The sequence below is a fragment of the Aquarana catesbeiana genome, linkage group LG07 (assembly GCF_042186555.1).
Source record: "Aquarana catesbeiana isolate 2022-GZ linkage group LG07, ASM4218655v1, whole genome shotgun sequence".
NCBI classification, from domain to species: Eukaryota; Metazoa; Chordata; class Amphibia; order Anura; family Ranidae; genus Aquarana; species Aquarana catesbeiana.
The window spans coordinates 290,077,091-290,095,518 of NC_133330.1; the positions used below are offsets into that span (position 1 = coordinate 290,077,091).

The following is an 18,428-nucleotide window of genomic DNA, read 5'->3' on the forward strand; positions in this document are numbered from 1 at the left end:
CCCCATCGCAACCCCCTGCACCTGGAGGTAGTGGGAGCCGTCGAATGTGAAAAAATTGTGTGTTAAAATGAAATCAAGGGATTCCAAAAGAAAAGAGTTGAGTTTGCGATCATCTTTGTGAGATTGTGACAAAATATGTCTGATAGCTAAGAGTCCTGCATTGTGCGGAATAGAACTGTATAGTGCCTCGACATCGATGGCTACTAAGAGCGAGTGTGGTAATGTATGTAGTTCTTCCAGATTTTGCAACAGGTGGATAGTGTCCTTAATGTATGAAAACAGACCTGCAACGTAGGGTCTGAGATGACTGTCTACAAACCTGCTAAGGTTTTCAGTTAGGGACCCATTTCCGAAGATAATGGGGCGTCCGGGAGGGTTTACTTTGTTTTTATGTATTTTGGGAAGGCAATATAACGTGGGGGTGCGTGGATATGGAGTTCTTATGTATTCACAAATGTCTTTGTCAATAGCTCCACTACAGAATGCATTATCAACTAAATCATAGAAGGCAACATGGAATTTGTCTACGATGCTTTTAGAGATGGGTTTATACCAAGATAGGTTAGTTACAACCTTTAGGCACATATCTTTGTACTGTTCGTTGGTCATAATGACGATGTTGCCACTTTTGTCTGATGGCTTAATCGTGAGAGAGTGCTCCTTTTTTAGGGATTCTAAGGCTCGTAGTTCATCATTAGAGAGGTTACCTTGGGAGGCTTGTGATTTTCTACTTTTCAATTTTTTAATTTCTGATGTAGTTGATGCTATGAATGCAGCCAAATTAGGATTAGTTGTGAACGGTGGAAATTTATCTGATTTTTTCTTAAATTTTTTCTGTTTATCTGGGCAACATGGAACTTCCTTTTTGATATGTTCCTCTAAAAGGCTTTCAATATCAATAGTATCGATGAGGTCACTGGGGTCCTGTTCCTCAAGGAGGGTTAAGAGGTCCTCAAGTGCCTCATCTGTTTTCTTGGTTTCTATTTGTGAGGTATCTTTATCTTTCTCTTTGGAAAAGGTGCTTTTGTAGTATAACTTTCGTGCAAAAAGGTGTAGGTCCTTGATAACTTCAAAGGGGTCTAAGTCTGCATCAGGGCAGAAACTGAGACCTTTATGTAGTAGGTCACTCTCAGCTTGTGTAAGTGAATGATTAGAGAGATTAACAATGTTTAAGGTGTTGAGTGGCAGGGAAGATAGTGGCTTAATGGATTCGGAGACGGGGTCTCCGTTTAGTGAACTAAAAAATCTTGATCAGAGCGAAGGAGTGTGGTAGTGATAGATGATAAAGAGGTGTCACCCATAGATGTGGATACAATAGAGCCTGCACCAATAGATCCTGTTGAGGAAAGCTGGTTTACACCTCGTGAGTTACCTTTACCAGAAGGAAAGAGATTAGTAGTTAAGGTGCTAGCCGTGTCTGTCATTCTTTTCTTAGCATCCGCCAAATCATCCTCAGATGGTGGTCTTTTATTTTTTCGTGGTTTGCGATTTCTTTGTCTGTTAGGAGAAGAAGATGAGACAGAAGAACTTAAGGAGGAGTTAGATTCAGAATCCCTAGGGGTTCTATTGGTATTGCCCCTGTATGGACGTGCAGTTGAAAAAGATTGATGCCATTTATAGGCAGTGCCTTCCTGGAAGGCTCTTTTGTCTCTCCAAAGTTTTTTGTCCCTAATTTTTAGTTTTTCTTGGGATTTTAGGTTCAAACGAATTTTAATTTTTTCCTCATATTCTTTGAAGATGGGTGTGTCTTTAAATGGAAGTAATTTAACATAAATCGTATCAATAATTTTATCTAAATTGGAAATTCTCTTCCTATATTCTTCACTTAATAGTGCCATCATGGTTTGAGTACAAAGTTGTAAGTTGTTTTCCCACTTGCTTTTAAAGCTGGGGTCGACATCTTCCAACATTGGGAAGATTTGAATGCGTAAGCCTAGGGGGTTAATTCCCTCCTGCATATATTTGTCAAATGTGTCTGCATGCCAAAAGCATGCTACCTTTTTGTCAACAATTTTACCAAGTTGGAAGAATAAAGAAGAGATCTCCGATTGAGAAGATGTTTTCTGATTATGATCTTTGGAGAGGCCTGCCATTAAATTATCCCACTCTTTGCCTTGAAACATTCTGAAATAGTTTTTTGGAACAATAATATTTGCAAACAAATGTTATTTAGCAGAAAAACTTCAAATTTCACCTGGCAAACATTGCTGCCTGCAAGGTAAAATATCAAACCTATATACGTATTTTATGGGGAAAATATGAATATTATGAAAAAGGGCTGTATACAAAAAGCAAAAAGAATATTGTTCATTAGAAGATGTGGTTCAAAAGAGAAAGAGGGGGGAGTGGGTATTTGCTACCCTAATTAATTAGTATATAGTGAGATGAACCACTGAAGGCCCAAAAATGCCTTCAAACAGTTGCCAACATCCCGAATTGGTATAGAAAAATAAGACCCTTTGGTTAGGGAACTTATATACCCCCAGTATAATGGGACTTTGTGGGCGAACTATACGATTAATTTTCGATAAAAAGATATTTTATTTATTTGAAAAAACATAAAAACAAGATACATTGGACATAAATCTCAGTAGTATTACTTGTACAATAAAATTTGCTTTCATGTAACAATTTTGTATACTTCCATTTATGATAAGATATTTTCTCTAAAGGCCTAACATGTTTCAGGACGGTGTCCCTTCTTCAGAGGCGTGTTGCAGAGAGAAAACTCGCATAGGTAGGAAATATATTCTGAAACAACAAATGAAAATAATTTTGCAATATGAACAGGAAGAGATTTTTTGTAACCCAGCACACCACAATGTCCACCATACATACCAGTGAGGGGTTGTTCAAAAAAGAGAGATATATGCGCAAGTATACACAGCCATCCAATTTTGGATGGAGCAACAAATTGTATCTTTTTTGAACAACCCCTCACTGGTATGTATGGTGGACATTGTGGTGTGCTGGGTTACAAAAAATCTCTTCCTGTTCATATTGCAAAATTATGTTCAAAAAAGATACAATTTGTTGCTCCATCCAAAATTGGATGGCTGTGTATACTTGCGCATATATCTCTCTTTTTTGAACAACCCCTCACTGGTATGTATGGTGGACATTGTGGTGTGCTGGGTTACAAAAAATCTCTTCCTGTTCATATTGCAAAATTATTTTCATTTGTTGTTTCAGAATATATTTCCTACCTATGCGAGTTTTCTCTCTGCAACACGCCTCTGAAGAAGGGACACCGTCCTGAAACATGTTAGGCCTTTAGAGAAAATATCTTATCATAAATGGAAGTATACAAAATTGTTACATGAAAGCAAATTTTATTGTACAAGTAATACTACTGAGATTTATGTCCAATGTATCTTGTTTTTATGTTTTTTCAAATAAATAAAATATCTTTTTATCGAAAATTAATCGTATAGTTCGCCCACAAAGTCCCATTATACTGGGGGTATATAAGTTCCCTAACCAAAGGGTCTTATTTTTCTATACCAATTCGGGATGTTGGCAACTGTTTGAAGGCATTTTTGGGCCTTCAGTGGTTCATCTCACTATATACTAATTAATTAGGGTAGCAAATACCCACTCCCCCCTCTTTCTCTTTTGAACCACATCTTCTAATGAACAATATTCTTTTTGCTTTTTGTATACAGCCCTTTTTCATAATATTCATATTTTCCCCATAGAATACGTATATAGGTTTGATATTTTACCTTGCAGGCAGCAATGTTTGCCAGGTGAAATTTGAAGTTTTTCTGCTAAATAACATTTGTTTGCAAATATTATTGTTCCAAAAAACTATTTCAGAATGTTTCAAGGCAAAGAGTGGGATAATATAATGGCAGGCCTCTCCAAAGATCATAATCAGAAAACATCTTCTCAATCGGAGATCTCTTCTTTATTCTTCCAACTTGGTAAAATTGTTGACAAAAAGGTAGCATGCTTTTGGCATGCAGACACATTTGACAAATATATGCAGGAGGGAATTAACCCCCTAGGCTTACGCATTCAAATCTTCCCAATGTTGGAAGATGTCGACCCCAGCTTTAAAAGCAAGTGGGAAAACAACTTACAACTTTGTACTCAAACCATGATGGCACTATTAAGTGAAGAATATAGGAAGAGAATTTCCAATTTAGATAAAATTATTGATACGATTTATGTTAAATTACTTCCATTTAAAGACACGCCCATCTTCAAAGAATATGAGGAAAAAATTAAAATTCGTTTGAACCTAAAATCCCAAGAAAAACTAAAAATTAGGGACAAAAAACTTTGGAGAGACAAAAGAGCCTTCCAGGAAGGCACTGCCTATAAATGGCATCAATCTTTTTCAACTGCACATCCATACAGGGGCAATACCAATAGAACCCCTAGGGATTCTGAATCTAACTCCTCCTTAAGTTCTTCTGTCTCATCTTCTTCTCGTAACAGACAAAGAAATCGCAAACCACGAAAAAATAAAAGACCACCATCTGAGGATGATTTGGCGGATGCTAAGAAAAGAATGACAGACACGGCTAGCACCTTAACTACTAATCTCTTTCCTTCTGGTAAAGGTAACTCACGAGGTGTAAACCAGCTTTCCTCAACAGGATCTATTGGTGCAGGCTCTATTGTATCCACATCTATGGGTAACACCTCTTTATCATCTATCACTACCACACTCCTTCGCTCTGATCAAGATTTTTTAGTTCACTAAACGGAGATCCCGTCTCCGAATCCATTAAGCCACTATCTTCCCTGCCACTCAACACCTTAAACATTGTTAATCTCTCTAATCATTCACTTACACAAGCTGAGAGTGACCTACTACATAAAGGTCTCAGTTTCTGCCCTGATGCAGACTTAGACCCCTTTGAAGTTATCAAGGACCTACACCTTTTTGCACGAAAGTTATACTACAAAAGCACCTTTTCCAAAGAGAAAGATAAAGATACCTCACAAATAGAAACCAAGAAAACAGATGAGGCACTTGAGGACCTCTTAACCCTCCTTGAGGAACAGGACCCCAGTGACCTCATCGATACTATTGATATTGAAAGCCTTTTAGAGGAACATATCAAAAAGGAAGTTCCATGTTGCCCAGATAAACAGAAAAAATTTAAGAAAAAATCAGATAAATTTCCACCGTTCACAACTAATCCTAATTTGGCTGCATTCATAGCATCCACTACATCAGAAATTAAAAAATTGAAAAGTAGAAAATCACAAGCCTCCCAAGGTAACCTCTCTAATGATGAACTACGAGCCTTAGAATCCCTAAAAAAGGAGCACTCTCTCACGATTAAGCCATCAGACAAAGGTGGCAACATCGTCATTATGACCAACGAACAGTACAAAGATATGTGCCTAAAGGTTGTAACTAACCTATCTTGGTATAAACCCATCTCTAAAAGCATCGTAGACAAATTCCATGTTGCCTTCTATGATTTAGTTGATAATGCATTCTGTAGTGGAGCTATTGACAAAGACATTTGGGAATACATAAGAACTCCATATCCACGCACCCCCACGTTATATTGCCTTCCCAAAATACATAAAAACAAAGTAAACCCTCCCGGACGCCCCATTATCTTCGGAAATGGGTCCCTAACTGAAAACCTTAGCAGGTTTGTAGACAGTCATCTCAGACCCTACGTTGCAGGTCTGTTTTCATACATTAAGGACACTATCCACCTGTTGCAAAATCTGGAAGAACTACATACATTACCACACTCACTCTTAGTAGCCATCGATGTCGAGGCACTATACAGTTCTATTCCGCACAATGCAGGACTCTTAGCTATCAGACATATTTTGTCACAATCTCACAAAGATGATCGCAAACTCAACTCTTTTCTTTTGGAATCCCTTGATTTCATTTTAACACACAATTTTTTCACATTCGACGGCTCCCACTACCTCCAGGTGCAGGGGGTTGCGATGGGGACTTGTTGTGCCCCATCGTATGCCAACCTGTACCTGGGGGAGTGGGAGCGGTCGCTTCTATCAGACGATAACCTTTCGCTATATACCACCCATATAGCAGCATGGTTCAGGTATATAGACGATATATTCATGATATGGAATGGTACCCCTGAGGCCCTTTATTCGTTCATACAAATTATGAACTCTAATGATTCTAACCTATTTTTTACGATGACATTCAGTGATACTTCAATCAACTTTCTAGATCTTAGCATAACCAAATCCACAGATGGGTCTCTTTCCAGCGGTCTCTACCGGAAAGAGACCGCTGGAAACACGATTCTACATGCATCAAGCTCACATCCCAAATCATTAGTTGCATCTATACCCTACGGGCAATACCTAAGACTCAGACGTAATTGCTCAAAAGAAGCTGACTTTGTTAGGGAAGCTAATAAATTAAGAGAAAGACTCCTTGAACGAGGATACTCGCCCACATGTTTAAAAAAAGCTTTCAAAAGAGCCCGAGGACAATTAAGGCACAACATCTTGTTCTCTAAAAAAACCACTTCCACTTCCCAACCAGCCAATAGAGTAATCACCACCTTTAACAAACAGCACGGGATCCTTAAAAGTATCCTACAAAAACATTGGCATCTATTACAAATAGACCCCAATTTAAAACCACATATATCCGCCACACCTACCATCACATTTAGGAAGGCCCGCTCTCTAGGGGACTGCCTTGTAAAAAGTGAATATACAGGCACTTTCCACTCAGATAAATGCAAACGATCAGGAACTTTTACATGTGGTGGATGTTCATGTTGTCGCTACATGAACACACAAAACAAATTCAAATTACCCAATGGAAGATTGTACAGGCCGAGACATTTCTCGAATTGCAAGACCCCTGGAGTCGTCTATTTACAAATTTGCCAATGTGGATGTTTCTACGTTGGCAAAACCAAAGTAGAGTTCCACAAAAGGGCAGCACGACATATCACCAGCATGAGGCAAGCGGACCCGGACCTCCCTCTGGGGCGACACGTGCGAGACCACCATATGGGAAAGCTTCCCCGCGTCCATTTCACCATCCTTGACCGTGTCCATCCGAGCAAGAGGGGTGGTGATTGGAATAAGGTCTTGCTCCAGAGGGAGGTCCGTTGGATCGCAAGCCTGAATACAACACAATTTCCAGGTTTAAACATCCAGATGAGCTTTCGTCCCTTTCTGGAAGGCTTCACCTCAGGGGAGTGCGAAAAAGAATGAAAGTTTAATATTTTACACCCGGCAATATGTCAGGAGTGTGCGCTTTGTGGGATATCTATGAGTCGCCCAATAGGCAATGATTAGCCAACTAGGTCCTTGATGATGAATTCCCTGTGGATACCCTTTGATAATGTCACCTGTATAGAATATAGCTCCAATACAGCTGTACACTTGTAATGATTGATAAGATTTATTGAGCATGTATATGTTTATTTAACATGAATATAGCCCTGATTTTCTCTGTCTTTTAATTGATGTATAAAATATACCGTATATATGTACTACATCAACTGCCATATATGTTTGTCCATCTCTTTGCCCACCCAGCTATGTCCATCATGCCTTATGTACCAGATTGATACATTTTTGATAACCATTTGGAGATAATTTCATTGGTTGCTCGGCTTTGGATCTGCCCTCGCCCGGCGCACGTGGGCCACGTCGAATCGTCCATGATGACAGCGTGGCACCTCTTTACGCTGCAAGCAGGTCCGAGTACGGGCCTGTAATGACGGTGTATTCGTGCGTCGGTGGGGTGGACCTGCATGACGCTCCCCCAGCACTTCGGCTCTGGGTGGGCGCCGTGCAGACCCTCCCCTGGGACCCCACCTCTTTGGACGCCCGGGGTCCTTCCCTCTTTCTATGTTCAAAAACAGGAAATGAGGTAAATTATTTGGGTGATCTTTTATTTCATTCCATTCATCATTTTTTCCCTACAGGGTCGCTATATTTCTTCTCACTGTTCTTTCCCCTCTTTCCTTTTCCTTTTTTTCTCCATCTTCTTCCCCTCCTTTCTCCCGTTTATTCCTCCCTTTTTCCTCTCTTCTCCTTTTCCTTCTTTATATATGTGACCGCGTCCCCATCAGTTATATTTAATATTCTTTTCTTTCCATTGCACTGGTTTGATCCTATGTAATTAAAAATCATCAGCCAGTATGCGGCTGCGCTCTGCCTCATGCGTGATGACGCCCTTCTCGGTGATGGCGTATTTCCGGTCGCTTTTCCTGTCTGGGATCACTGGCGCGCGCCCCCCCCCCCCCCCCGGACGTGTCGCTCCGTTCGGCGCATGTGCGCCGCTGCGGAGTGATTCTTCCTTCCTCTGCTGACACTTCTGATGCGGGCTTCACTGCGCAGACGCCGGCGGCTATTTAGGCCGTGTCTGGACGCCCTGCTCAGTGTGTTGTCCCACTGTATAGGCTGCAGGGCGTCCTGTACTGCAGCTGCTTATGCATCATCTCTGCTTCTAGAAAGTAAGTGACTTTTTATAATCCTTTACCCTAGCTCTATGGGTGACATACCTTATTGTAAGATACATTCTATGAGGAATATAAACAGACAAGCTATCTAGTCTCTCTATAAGAAACAAAACAAACAAACCTCTTTATGGCTCTCCCTTTCACATTTACCTGGCTAAATGGTTCAGCTGGTTAACAACTGTTCCATTCCATCCCTGTATACAGGTAGAAAGGCTCTCTCTCTCCTTGCTTTTTTTTTTTTCCCTTTCGGTACTAAATGGCAGCATTATCAATCTTTCAAACCTAATCGATTTTTCTAAAAGCCTCCTTTTTGAATATTTGAAGTCTTTTAAGACAATACGATCTTGTATCATATGAGACACTTGTTTTGCATATATAAATGGTTGTCTGTCCAAAAGTAAATGCAGGAAAAGCCTGTTAGGGGAGTGTTATATTTTGTACAAATTTATGAGTTTTGAATAAACTATTCAGGAGCTTTTTGTATTTTTTTTTTTTTTTTTTCTCTCTTAAAGGTCAATCTGGGACCCTCCGGGGCTGTCCTTTCACTTGGGGGCCTTTGCGAGGTCATTCCTGAAGCCGAGGGATAACCATTATCTCACACTGGTCGGTCAGCCGATAGCCAGGGTTTTTTATCTAAAAGATACAATTTGTTGCTCCATCCAAAATTGGATGGCTGTGTATACTTGCGCATATATCTCTCTTTTTTGAACAACCCCTCACTGGTATGTATGGTGGACATTGTGGCGTGCTGGGTTACAAAAAATCTCTTCCTGTTCATATTGCAAAATTATTTTCATTTGTTGTTTCAGAATATATTTCCTACCTATGCGAGTTTTCTCTCTGCAACACGCCTCTGAAGAAGGGACACCGTCCTGAAACATGTTAGGCCTTTAGAGAAAATATCTTATCATAAATGGAAGTATACAAAATTGTTACATGAAAGCAAATTTTATTGTACAAGTAATACTACTGAGATTTATGTCCAATGTATCTTGTTTTTATGTTTTTTCAAATAAATAAAATATCTTTTTATTGAAAATTAATCGTATAGTTCGCCCACAAAGTCCCATTATACTGGGGGTATATAAGTTCCCTAACCAAAGGGTCTTATTTTTCTATACCAATTCGGGATGTTGGCAACTGTTTGAAGGCATTTTTGGGCCTTCAGTGGTTCATCTCACTATATATTAGCCTAGGCTTATGACATCGTGCACAGCTCTCTCTCTCTCTTTCACTCTCCTGAGAGTTTGCCAGGAAGGGAGTGGGGATGAGTCATAAGAGTGCAAATGAGAGCTGCAGAGCTGGAGGTGTGCCTCTGTGTGTCTGTGTAAATCCAGGAAGTGAACAGGCAGCAGCTTCAGCTGCCCACAGTTAAAATGGTTGCAGCCAAACTTAGTGGAGGGAGATTTCTGCAGCATATTTGGCAAGTACAGAATCACAGTTTATATAAAATAATGTGCAAAGTGGTTGGAGGGAAGCTTCAGAATGGCAAAGATGTTTTTATTACAGATTATGTGAACAGACTGCAGTTCCTCTTTAAAATGTTAAAGGCCATGTATGGGGTATAAAAATAAACATACATACTCACCTCCATGCTGCTGCATTGGTCAGATACTACAGCTGTCCCCCACTGACTCTAAGCCTGAGAACTTAGCGCTCACATGACTACTGGTCACTCAGCTCTCGATCTTCTTGAAGCAGAGAGCAGTGACTGTTAGTCACCGCTCTCCACTGTGTTCCTCCATTGCTCACTGGAGCTCCAGGCTAAAGAGGGGGCAGACGCAGCTGGCTTCGGTTCTCAGCCACGCGCTGAGAGCCAGAGCCAGATGTCAATCAGGCAGTTGAGTGGATCCTGACAATACAGTCAGGATCCTCCCAGAGTCTGGAATGGCCCTGTAATGTCAGTTGACAGTGGGCAATAGCCTGCTGTCGGCTGATTCTTAGTCACAGAAGAGCAAAAGTAAGCGCACTTCTGTGACCAAGAAGAGAAGCATGGCCATACTTGTCTTTTAAATGCACAAATTATTCAGAAAAATCTTATTTATAATAGATAGATGGATAGATAGATAGATAGATAGATAGATAGATAGATAGATAGATAGATAGATAGATAGATAGATAGATTGTATTTTCCCTAGTGAAGTTCTTGTTGATTTACTTGGTTGTGATACTAAATTATGTTTGGGCTGAATAACAAGAGTCACAAAGGAAAAACATATACAAAATAAGGATTATGTAGTGCTAAGGCTAAGGCTGTTATGGTTAGAGGATAAGTCCCTTACCTATGATAACCTGTAAATATTGTTTTATCTCTCCTTTGTTTTTAGTAAGCTTCAATCAACACAAAAGGTAATCGTATAATGATGTCTCCTAACTATCAGCATCTCCAATGAAGTTGGCCTCCTAGGCTAGGATTAGCTGCGCTTAAATGTAAAGAGATCCCAGGTTAAAAGTGATAACAGGTATGGTCAATAAAAGTGACCAAAAGAGGGGAAATATGAGAGAAATTGTAAACTCTGTATATACAGTACATGTATTTTATTATATATGCTTTGTCCACCATAGTTAACGCCCTTGGCATCATAATAACTTTTCTGCCATGTAGTCACAATTCAAAGACCCTGAGAAGACACTAGCCTACCTAGGTACTTCTTCAGTTATTCACCTTGTTACCTTAAAAGTATATTCATTAATACTAAAGTGATACCAACATAAGCATGTTTATAAAAAAACTGAAATACGATGAATAAAACAGAACAGTTATATAGAAAAATGCTGAGTGTATCTTTTTGTGCTTAGTCAGAACTATTGAGGTTAAAAAAAAAGGGGGAAGTATTTTATACCTGGTTTCATGGGCATCTTGGAAGTCATCTTGTCTCTGTTAGAAGGTGAATGCAAGTTAATTGCTTTTGGACAGACTCTTGCAGAAGATTTTTAAGAGCCTTATCGCATATTCTCACAGGTCGTAAATGGTGAGGGTCCTAGACAACAAAAACAAGATAAGGACATGGCCATGGTGCCAGAATGTGTTATAATGAGATTGATGACTCATGTCATTGATGACTTAACTAAAACAATGAATAGAGACTTTAAATTTATTTAATTACTAAAAAAAAATTTTAAAGGGGCTTATTTAGTTGCTTTATGAATAAGTATTATTAATTGCAAGTAATTATATTAACAATCATTTCTATTGTATTATTGTTACATTATATGAAGCATTTATATGCCTACTTAAAGTGATTGTAAACCCTCGTTTTTTTTAATTTAAAATAACAAACATGTCACACTTACCTCCACTGTGCAGCTTGTTTTGCACAGAGTGGCCCCGATCATCCTCTTCTGGGGTCCCCCGCCGGCGCTGGTAGCTCCTCCCAGCATAGGATGCATTAAGGTGACCCCTTTAATTGAATAATTTTACATATTTTTGTTTATGTACTTTTACAATATTCAACATATATTGATTATATATTGTTTGATTTTACTCATTGAAATATATTAGTATATATTATTAATATGAGGGGTGCGGGTTTAAAGTACTATGAATGAGAGTGGATGTACACATTTATATCAGTGAGACTATATGTGAATAACTATTGTGTTTTTAGTACCAATTACCTCACTCTCAAAGGTATTTGGAGGAAAAGTTAATTGCCGTTGTTCAGACTTTCTTAAAGCCATATATTTTATGAAGAGACAATAAGTCGGACAGATGCTGCCATAGAATAGACCACCCTATTATATTTATGGTTTTGTTCAAGGCTTAGGTCAGAGGTTATTCAAAGCGAAATCTTGGTATTTTTAATGAAAATTACAAAATTATTTTTAATCCAATACTGCCCTCTTGTGCGGATGGGTACATAGTAAAATAATATGTCATTTGACGTTGTTAATTACATGGAGAATATATCCTCACCTACTTTCTTTGGGGATAAAAGTTTGAAGAAAGATTGAGATAGAAGAGCACGAAAAAAAGAAGGAAGAGAAGAAGTATCCAGGAGGAGACAGAACTGACGTGTCTGAACTCTCAGACAAAAGATTTTGAGATTTCTGGCGAGGTATAAATTTCTATTTATCTGTAGGCAATTGACTAGGTATATACATCTGGCTGGACCATTTCGTCCTTGTAGCATGAAGATTTGAAGATTTAACTGCAGTATAAATTGTTTCTTTTTTAATCAAAGAGAGAAATACACACATATGTATGATTTCATTGAAGCTGATTTCAGTCTCTAGTAAATGGTTTAGTTAAATTATTTTATTTTTAATAATACATCATATTGAAAATTTATCTTTACCGTAAATATAAGTCTTGGTTAAATCACCAATTCTGTGCATGGTATAACAAGTTCGTCCATGTGCTGTTAAAGTAAATTTGAGCTTGCCATATCTGTTGACAGAGAGGTCACGTGTCAAAATCTGCACCTTTTGTTTTTACATCCTGCTGAGCTAATGATAAGCTATTAATTGCTTTCAAGGAGTTACTCAGTTTTGCTACATTGGTATTCTGAAACAATATCCTGTGGTTATTTTCTCATCATCTGTATTATCCATATTATTGAAATTTTCATCCATATTATTTATTTGTCACCAGTTATATTTTGATATTATTCTGCACTGATTTTTAGTTAATATATATATATATATACTTGCACATTTTTGTATTCCTTTTGTCTTCAGGTTAGCACAAATAAACAAACTCGAGTTATTTTGTTGATTTGTGGAAATAAGTTGGGAATCTCCTTAATTATAGATCCTTGCTTATTTTCATGAATATAAAACTGTTTAATATTTCAGTATAAACATTCTGACAGCTTGTTCCCCACTGCAGTATTTATTATGAATTTAGAACCACCAATCAATATTAGGATAGGAGTTGCCTAGCTGGAAAATTTCCAAGACAACACTGAGTTACACATGATCACTGTTAAAATGACCCTTTGTGAAATTTTTTTGATAAAGCCTCTCCCACCCGTAAAAGAAGGCAGTAAAATAGTCACCTTTCTTGGAGTTCGCATTGCCGACCCTGCTCCAGTCACTAAAAATGGTGGGGAACCAAAACGTTGGAAGTATTGATCTTAGTGATCACCTGCCATTCCCACTGGTCCTTTCCTCTGATCTAATGTCAGTATAGGAGAGAATGGTGCTGATATATTAGAGGGAGGAACCAGTGTGATCTGTGGGAGAGCCAGCAGATTGACACTCCTCGAAATGTCAGTTTCCCAGTGGACATTGAGGGACCAAATCTAGTGGCCATACTCATAGCAATAAATAATATGTATATAATAAAGTGGATTGTCTCAAATGATCTTTCACTCCTAAACAATTGCTTGACACAGCAAGCACTGTAGCAGCACATTGGCTTAATGGTTAAAAGGTTTGCCTTGCAGCACTATGGTCCTTGGTTTGAACCCCGACCAGGGTTCAATTTGCATGAAGTTTGCATGTACCCCTTGTGCTTGCATGGGTTTCCACTAGGTACTCCGGATTTTTTCAACATTCCAAATGCTGGTAGGTTAATTGGTTCAACTGAGTGCGCCCAAGATGCACCCCAAGTGCTTTGAGTCCCCAGGGAGAAAGCACTATCGAAGTAAAAATTAACAAAGAAGACCATTAACTGTGTCAATTTCTATTACATTTTTTCTTACCGGGACCAACAGTTTATTTTCAATTTAAAAAAAACTTTAAATAGATTTAACCACGTATGTTGTACAATCTATATCTAAAAGATAAATTTTTTTTGCCACAAAATGGTCATGCCCTTGCATATTTGGCTTGCATTTCATCGTTAAATCAGAGGGAATGTCAGAAGTCTAGCTACAAGAAATAATGAAGTTTTAGTCTACTGGGTGCACCTTAATAACAATGTCTCATCCAAGGATCCTTCCTTCGCCGTTATATTTTTTTCTGTAGTGAACTGGTTTTAACAGAGAGCTCTCCATCGAAAAAAGGAAACAGGAGAGCATTACCCCTCTGTAATTTTCAACCTAGAAACAATCCTCCAGCAGTGAAAAAGAGAAAAAACATATTTTGTATTATTACTCATTTTTTTGTGAACTGTTTGCTTATTTTCTGCCTAAGCAGATTAAATTGCCAGAGGCTTACCAAAGGAAAAAAAAGCATTTTTTCTATTATCATCATTATTCCTCTGCTATGTGTTATTTTGTTATTCTCCACTGTGTTTTGTGACCTGTTGGCATGTTGTTAAGGCAAGATTAGTCTGTGTTATGCTTACCTAATTCAGTATTGTTAGCATGCAGCTGGCTTTTGTAAGCTCATTATAAACACCCTTTTTGTCCAGAACGACTAATTGTTCTGAAATACATACAGTCCTCGGGTTGTGTGCGTGGCCTCTCTTTACATCTTCTAAAACACTACTGTACAGTAGCCAATAATGCCAGTAACACGTAGTAGTGGGTCAATAGCAAGATCTAGGAGATGATGGGGGAATGGCCAGACTCTCTACTCATTTGACACAAGTGTATATCAGGTATAGAAAATGAATATAGAAATTTCAGACACCTGAAGAACAACCTGGTATGCGTGTGTTTGAGGGTGCCTTTTGTGTGTTGACTGTGGTTAAGTAAGTACAACACACTTTTGAAATAACATTTCCTGCTAGCCATCATAAGCCACTGTCATCTCACCAAGCAACATGCTTCCCCTTGAAGCTGGCCATGAATGTTAGAACTTTGGCTGATTCAGATTTATTTCACTGTATGATACCTACACCATCATTAATGGGATTTTTCATAAACAAACTCTACCCTTGAAGACCAGCAGGATGGAAAAATGTACAGGATTCCAAGACAGTTCACCCACACAATCAACGTTCTTATAATTATTAAACCTCAGTGCTGAGGTTTAATAATTATAAGAACATTTATTATGTTTCACACAGCAGCTGTTACTATATAGTTTATCTATATATTTGCACTGAGGATTGTTATATTGCTCTTATGAAATATTTATGATATGTGTTTTGGATGAATTTACCTTGCACATAGATGAGTGAAGTTTTAGAGATTTTTGTTGTTTAATTGGTCATTGGGATATTATCCACTACTTATTAATTATGAACACCATGTATTGCTTAATTATCTACTAGATATATAGCGCTGCATCGTTTTTGCTAATATAAGTGATACACCCAGCATACAGCAGAAAAGAAGTGGTGCTGTGCATTCTCCATACATACAGAATAGGAACAGTGGCTGAGAATGACACCCAGCATACAGAACAAGAGAAGTGATATTGTGCAGCATCCAGACATTCTAAATAAAAGCAATGCAGATGTTTATGTACTATCGGAGGTTATCATTATATATGCTCGGGCAGATATGGATAGCAGCCTCCTTGTCAGGAAAGATAATGAAAAAAAAAGATAAAAAATATGCTGCAATACATCATTGTAAACATAGTTATATTTACTATATACACATGAGTACAGAAGTACATTCTATAGCAACTTTGACAAATAAAACGAATAATAAAATAAATGACTTCAGTGATTCATAAAAAAATGGGGTGAGAGAGAATAAGGCACAGGTGAACACAATAAATGCAAAAGATATACCGTATCAAGTTGCCTCTAATAACATTTCTATAAAGTACAGTGCCTTAAAAAAGTATCATACCCCATGAAGTTGTCCACATTTTGTAATGTTACAACCAAAAATGTAAATGTATTTTCTTGGGATTTTATGTGGTAGACCAACAAAAAGTGGCACATAATTCTGAAATGAAAGGAGAATGATAAATGTTTTTCAACATTTTTTTACAAATAAATATGTGAAAAGCGTGGCCTGCATTTGTATTCAGCCCCCTTTACTCTGACACCCCTAAGACCCCTTTCACACTGAAACGTTTTTCAGGCGCTTTTGGGCTAAAAATAACGCCTGTAAAGCGCCTGAAAAGCGGCTCCCCTGCAGTCTTAGTGTGAAAGCCCGAATGCTTTCACACTGAAGCGATGCACTGGCAATGAAGTTTTAGTCTGGAAGTCTAGAAGTTTTAAACGTTAAAAAAAACTCCTGCAAGCAGCATCTTTGGAGCAGTGAAGCGGTATACATCACTCCTAAACCGCTCTGCCGAACCGCCGGCAAAGCGCCGCTGCAGCGGGTTCGTTCGCGAGCCGTAGTGAACAAACAGCATCATAAAGGACAAAGAACACACCAGACAGATCAGGGATAAAGTTGTGGAGAAGTTAAAAGCAGTTAGGTTATAAAAAAATATCCCAAGCTTTGAACATCTCACGGAGCACTGCTCAATCTATCATCCGAAAATGGGAAGAATATGGTACAACTGCAAACCTACCAAGACAGGGCCATCAAGCTAAACTAAAATAAAATCTAGGTGTCTTGCGAGCCACAGATGGACTAATGCCTCTAAGGAGTAAACTATTTAAGCTGCAAGCACTGAACCACGTTTCATTGCGTGTAGATAGATAAAAAATATATAATAAATGTGCCCGCGCTAGTATAGTGTCACATATAAAATATATAAAAAATATTTTCACATATAAAACACATGTAATGTGATAAATAAAACCATACAGGTAAAATATAATGCAAATAACTATAAATGATAAACCACCAAGTGCATATAAAGGTGCAATCGTGGTAGTAACTAATAAAAGTGCAACGTGCTAAAATATAAATATCAAAACACTTTCCAGTGACAAATGAGTGTATATCCCAATTAATAAATACAAATCACAAAAAACGTGAATAAATAGTGTCCATAAAATGAATAAACATCATGCTTCTTCTGATGAGTGTATAAATCACAACACGTGAAAACTGTGCTCTCCCGTGACACCCCACATGTGCTTGCGCTCACCTTCAGTCCTGTGACACAGTAATTAAACGGTGTCAAAATAAGCATTGGGGCCACTCCTAGGCTCACTCAGGATACAATGATGCAAAGACACTCCTCCCAGGTGAAACTGCTAGGCTCACTCAGGTTACAATGGTGCAAAAACACTCCTCTCAGGTAAAACCAAGATCCAAAATCATAGAAAAAACAAACAGAGGGACTCCATAGTGCAATATAGCCAGGACATTTATTAAAGAATAAGCCCTCCAAGAGGGTACTCACATTGAATGGGTGCTAGAGTGCACCAGACTGTACAGGTAAGATAATAAGCAGCTGATCGTATGGCGTGCGGTATGGCATGTGCAATCCTCCTCCTCTGCTGACAGCTCCGTCCTACCCCCCCTCCGTAGGACGGAGCTGTCAGCAGAGGAGGAGGATTGCACATGCCATACCGCACGCCATACGATCAGGGAGAGCACAGTTTTCACGTGTTGTGATTTATACACTCATCAGAAGAAGCATGATGTTTATTCATTTTATGGACACTATTTATTCACGTTTTTTGTGATTTGTATTTATTAATTGGGATATACACTCATTTGTCACTGGAAAGTGTTTTGATATTTATATTTTAGCACGTTGCACTTTTATTAGTTACTACCACGATTGCACCTTTATATGCACTTGGTGGTTTATCATTTATAGTTATTTGCATTATATTTTACCTGTATGGTTTTATTTATCACATTACATGTGTTTTATATGTGAAAATATTTTTTATATATTTTATATGTGACACTATACTAGCGCGGGCACATTTATTATATATTTTTCATCAAGCTAAACTGACAGGCCGAGCAAGGAGAGCATTAATCAGAGAAGCAGCCAAGAGGCCCATGATAACTCTGGAGGAGCTGCAGAGATCCACAGCTCAGGTGGGAGAATCTGTCCACAGGACAACTATTAGTCGTGCTCTCCAGAAATCTGGCCTTTATGGAAGAGTGGAAAGAAGAAAGCCATTGTTGAAAGAAAGCCATAAGAAGTACCATTTTCAGTTTGTGCGAAGCTATGTGGGGGACACATAGCCAACTTGTGGAAGAAGGTGCTCTGGTCAGATGAGACCAAAATTGAACGCTATGTGTGGCAGAAAACTAACACTGCACA

The 18,428-nt window shown here is 38.5% G+C and overlaps 1 long non-coding RNA gene across 1 annotated transcript in view; it reads right to left on the bottom strand.

Moving 5' to 3' along the window:
- The window catches only part of LOC141102564 (uncharacterized), a 36,191-nt gene extending 24,673 nt beyond the window's left edge, over positions 1-11,518 (bottom strand). Inside the window, exon 1 of the long non-coding RNA XR_012235150.1 lies at positions 11,294-11,518. This is a non-coding gene — a long non-coding RNA (uncharacterized lncRNA). The remainder of the gene's footprint in view (positions 1-11,293) is intronic.
- Positions 11,519-18,428: the final 6,910 nt, after the last annotated feature.